Raw genomic sequence first — 5,603 nt, forward strand, 5'->3', positions numbered from 1 at the left:
TTGTCAATATTCTTTAGAAGATTTTGAAACTTGGCTTTTTAATTTTAGTTTCTCAGGTATAATTAAAATAAAATCCATTTTTGTCCATTACTTTGATTTTACATTCTGTTTGAAGCATGTATGATTTTTTTTTTTTTTTTTGCTATCCAGTTTCCGTGTCACTTTGTCACTGTAGTGTTATTTTGTTTGAATCCTTTTACATTAAACTTTTGTGTATTGAGTGGTTGTCATTTTCAGCCAAAATTAAAAAAAAAAAGTTTCATAGTGTTCTAACACTTGAGGCTATCTTATTTTAAATCCAACTTCAGTTTTAAATGAAAGACAAACAGCATTTTTCCAGAGGGGAAAGAAAATATGTCTGTAATTGATTGGCCATTGGCACTTGGCATACACTATTTATTCCTTGGCCTTTATTTGCAGAGAGGGAAGTGAAGTTGGACAACTAAGTAGAATTTTTCAGTTTCTTTTCTAGAAAAAAAACAACAACACTGGTTAGTCAGTACTATTCCTGGTTCTCAGATGAAGAACTTGAGACTTTGAGAGGTTAAGTAGCTCTCACTCAGGGTCACATAGCTAGTAAGTGACAGAGTCTGCTTGCTAATTCAAGTGTATCTGATTCTGAAATCCATGCTCTGTAGCACCTCTGGCCTCATGATTCCACAATTGTAGATCTGCAGGTATTCCCAGGTCAGAGAACATGTATGTTTGAGTTAGTTACAGCCCACCTCAGTGTAAAAGCTCCATGTTAAGTGTTATGTGTATGTAGAAGCAGGCTGGGGCCATAGGAAGGTGATTATTTCAGTCCATCATTACAAAATTGCACACACTGTAGCCTTGTGACAATGCACTCTCTCTTGCAAAAGAGGAGAAAATAGCTGATAGTATCATGACAACAGAGCCCTGTGCAGTAAACTCTCATTAGGTTTGAATTATTATAGCCAGAGGTAGACCCACAGACGTTGTACCGTAATTACATGAAAGGAGCACCATAAAGGCTATTTCTCTTTTTCCCCCCACTCTCAATTCACTCTCAGAACATACCCCGACACCTGGTTCCCAGGACTCAGACTGCACAGTGATCACATCATTGCCAACCCAGGACTCACAGTTACAGCAGCAGAGGCCTCCTACCCTCCTTCATCTCTAGCTTAACCTGCTGTTCCTAACCCCCCACCCTGGTCCTCTGGCCCCACTTCTCCAGACACATTTTCATAAGCCTCAGAAGCTACCTGGCAATATGGCAAATACTGAAGGTTCATCTGGGAGCTGCATTGGGGACCCAGCGGCACCTCTCACATCCCAGTCTCCTTACCCCCACCCAGCAGGCCCAGGCTCCTTTGGACCTCATGTCCTAGACCTCTGCCTCTGGTTTGCACATCCTAGGCTATTCTATTCTCAGTGTTCCAAGATTAATGGTTATTACAGTTTGTAAAAGGAACATTGTTTTTTATTGGGGGATTCTGGAGATCTTACTAGGAAAACGTCTCAATGCCATTTATACTCTACTTGACTGGGTAAAGACTGAGAACTCAGAAGATGTCACAGCATCTTCTATAAATTGAGGTAAAGAGTCATGGATGGGACTAGTTAAAATCAGGCCATTCCTTTGGCCTCTCAACCAAAATGTAGCATCTAAGTGACCACTGAAGTGGTGTATCAGACCCAGGAGGCTGCTGCCAGGAAATGCCTTATCCAAGCACCACCTGTGAAGCAGTCTGAGCTGTAGACTCAGGTTTTTCCTCCTAATCTCCCCTCAGAACCTCCTTTAGGTTCTGCTACAGGCTTCCTTTTAAGAGAAAGAGCCATGCATGTCTGCTTTTGTTGGATGATAAAAAGTAGCTGTAACTGTGACAAAGACATGATGTAGAAGCTGCAATGGAAACACTTTAATTATTTTCCTTCAGTGATGAGAAAAAGAAGTATTTTAAGGTAATAATCTAAAATTTTATATTTGTGATTTTAAGTAGTGAGGATAGCTAAATTAGTATAAATAAATAATAGATTTATGGTTATTTCGTCTATATCCCTACAAGTTTATATGCGCAAAAGTGAAAGCGAAGGTCACTGGGTTGTGTCAACTCTTTCCCACCCCATGGACTGTAGCCTGCCAGGCTCTTCTGTCCATGGTTACTGGAGTGGGTAGCTGTTCCCTCCAAGGGATCTTCCCAACGCAGGGATCAAACCCAGGTCTCCCACATTGCAGGCAGATTCTTTACCATCTGAGCCACGAGGGAAGCCCAAGAATACTGGAGTGGGTAGCCTATCCCTTCTCCAGCGATTCTTCCTGACCCAGGAATTGAACGGGTGTCTCCGGCATTGCAGATGGATTCTTTACCAGCTGAGCTACCAGGGAAGCCCTTATATGCACAAATGGGACAAAAAAAAAAAATGGGAAAAGGAATATCTCATGGAAAAATGTGGATTCCATCATTTGTTATTAAATGATTGCTTTTTGAATCTCTCCATCTGTTCAAATGTTTGCTTCTATCTCTCAGTAAATCTTAGGTAAGGAATAATGTGATGACAAATAGTAATTATTATGACAGCTATATGTAAATAAGTTGGAGAATGAAGATCTGAAAAGGCAGATACTGTAGTTACAAAAGAGTACAGAGAGTTGAAAAAGAAGTGAGGTTTTCAAGAACTTTAACTAAGAAAACCTCAACAAGTCTTAATGATGGACCAGGCATAGAGCATGGTATTATAAATAATGAAGTGAATGTGATCCTGAATTTGAGGACTGTTCTTTGGGTAGGATCACAGTAGTGGCAATGTTAAGACAGGCCTGGATCTAATTGTCTTGATCCTGATTCTTCCCCCTGAATCCATCTAATTAAAGATTGCAGATAAGGACAGGGAAGTCAGCTTTCATGATGCAGTAGTTTGTCATTTTCTCCAGGTGGCAAAACCAACTTCTGTTCAATTCCTACACCTTCACTTAAGGGAGAGAAGAAGCCTAAGATGTGAGAGCTCTGAGGAGAAATGGGAAGAAAACTATGGATTCCCTGGCAAGCCTTGTCCCCAGGAATCCTGCACAAGCACATGCCAAAGGTTATAACCCTTCTCATAGGCTGACAGTTGTTAAATTTGATATTAAGGTCAATTAGATTATACAAAGATAAAGGTCCTTTCTTGCAGAAACTCCACTGAGCCCTTAAGCTCATGTTGCCTTCAGCCCTTCTTCCTCATCCTGGTCTATCTGGTATGTCTAGACCAGATATATCTACCTGGTATAAATATCTCCTGACTTAGCCCAAGCTACTGGGAACAATTCTTCATTCTCACTCTGTTAGGAAAAAACTGTGGGAAGGAAGTAAATCCCAGTAGACACACTAAACGACTCCCCTCCAAACTCATGCTAGGGAGACTCATAATTATACTTATATTGTATATAAGTATAATTTGGGAGGCACTCACAGATACTTTGGAAAGAAGGAGAATTTGATGTTAAAATTCAAAATTAGCTAACTGCTCAAATACTCCAAGGGATGGCTTATATGTATATTGGTGAAAGAATGCCTAGATATAAATTGTGAGCTAATGAGTTAGGGTACTATTTAAAACATTATGGCTCTCAGTTTTCTCCAAATTAATACAGCAGATATTCAGAAATGCAATTTTAAAAAGATTAGATGAGTTGCGCTGTAGTTTTGAAAGTATTGTCCATACATGGTAAAATAAGTAATTAAAGCAGCACAATACAATATGCAATTTAAATAAGACACTGTTCTCCTTTCCTGTCCCCTTAGTCCTACCTCCCGGAACTAACTGTATCAGTCATGAATGCCTTCTCAGAAAGCAACAGGAACCCCTAACAATGGTGGCTGTTGCTGATTTACATGAAATTCAGGGGTAGGTGGTATTGGGTTTGGCTCTGTAGTTTGCGACATAATCAAGAAGCCACGCTTGCGTCACAGTGTACCAGAAATGTCGCATCCTATTGCCACAAGGAGGCTAATACAGCCCTAGGCAGTGCATTCTCAACTGAAAGATTGCCATGCAGGAAGCAATGGGGTAGAAGCAAAAAGAGCTTTCTTCTCATGCACGCCTTCATTTTATGAGGAGGGACATCCTCCCAGAAGCCGTAAGCAGACTTCCTCTCATCTCTCACTCCCAAACAAGAACTGGCTCCTAGCCCTAGACCCACCATGGGCAGAAGAGAATGAGACCCATGACTGATTTAGGTCCATTGTAACTCCTCCCCTGGGTTGGCACATGGCTGCCTCAACATAACCAGTGTTCTGTTGGCAAAACAGAAAGGCAATGGTTATTTGGCAGGCCACTGGTGATGACCACAATAAAAATGATCAACTGGGTTTTACTATCTGCCCAGAAATTTTGTACATTATGTAGTTAAGTAAATATAAGTACTATGTCATGTATCATTATATGAGTATGCCATATACATGGTCACATACATGTTTGTATGTGTATACACAAAAATATCCACATATGATACTTGCTTAGTATCTTACATTTTTAGATAAATGAAGTACTCTATGCATAGTGCTTTGCATACAACTAGCACATAGTTGGCTTTCCTGGTGGCTCAGATAGTAAAGAATCTGCCTCAATGCAGGAGACACGGGTTTGATCCTTGGGTCGGGAAGATATCCTGAAGAAGGAAATGGCAACCCACTCCAGTATTCTTGCCTGGAGAATCCCATGGACAGGAGAGTCTGGTGGGTCACAGTCCATAGGGTTGCAAAGAGTCAAACATGATTGAAGCGGCTTAGCACGCACACACACACTTTTAAAAGAGAATGTGGATCATTTTCTAGCAAACACTAAATTTTATTTTACTAGTACTTTAAAAAATTATGCCAGCACCTTTATTTTGGACTGTTGAATATTCTTGAGGATATTAGCTGCATAGCTCCTTTTAAGAGAGATAAGAATTACTGTGGTCAGCAATAAATTCCATTTAAACATAGTGAAATAATTTTGTGAATAACTGCTAGGTGACTGAATGTTTACTTTCTGATGACTATCTAGCCACAAATATTTTCTAATCATGTTAATATGCAGGCAGAAGTAAGAAGTTAGATATTAAACATTTTTTGGTGTATTTGCATAAAATATTGTGTTAGCAAATGAATTTTGCATTATTGACAGGCTTTTTTTGCCTTTTCATACTGTTCATGCTGATGCTGAAGCTGAAACTTCAATACTATGGCTACCTGATGCAAAGAACTGACTCTTTGGAAAAGACCCTGATGCTGGGAAAGATTGAAGGCAGGAGGAGAAAGGGATGACAGAGGATGAGATGGCTGGATGGCATCACTGACTCTATGGACATGAGTTAGAGTTAGCTCCAGGAATTGGTGATGGAGAGGGAAGCCCGGTGTGCTGCAGTCCATGGGGTCGCAAAGAGTCGGACATGACTGAACAACTGAACTGAACTGATAGGCTTTTTGCAAGAAAAAATAACTTCTCTACTATTTGCCTAATTTATGCTGCACAGAGAATATGAGAGTTGTCTGAGAAAATCTTATTGGAAGAGAAAGCCATTATAGATAATTTGTGTGTGTAAGTCACTTCAGTCATGTCTACTCTTTGAGACCCCATGGACTGTAGCCCGCTAGGCTCCTCTGTCCATGAGA

At 40.3% G+C, this 5,603-nt stretch overlaps 1 non-coding gene across 1 annotated transcript; it reads right to left on the minus strand.

The window, feature by feature from the left end:
• Positions 1-1,014: 1,014 nt before the first annotated feature.
• Positions 1,015-1,097, minus strand: LOC138988333 (small Cajal body-specific RNA 18). The gene has a single exon (XR_011464638.1). It is a non-coding gene; the product is annotated as a small Cajal body-specific RNA 18 (non-coding RNA).
• Between the last annotated feature and the right edge of the window lie 4,506 nt (positions 1,098-5,603).

The sequence above is a fragment of the Bos mutus genome, chromosome 6 (assembly GCF_027580195.1).
Source record: "Bos mutus isolate GX-2022 chromosome 6, NWIPB_WYAK_1.1, whole genome shotgun sequence".
NCBI lineage: Eukaryota > Metazoa > Chordata > Mammalia > Artiodactyla > Bovidae > Bos > Bos mutus.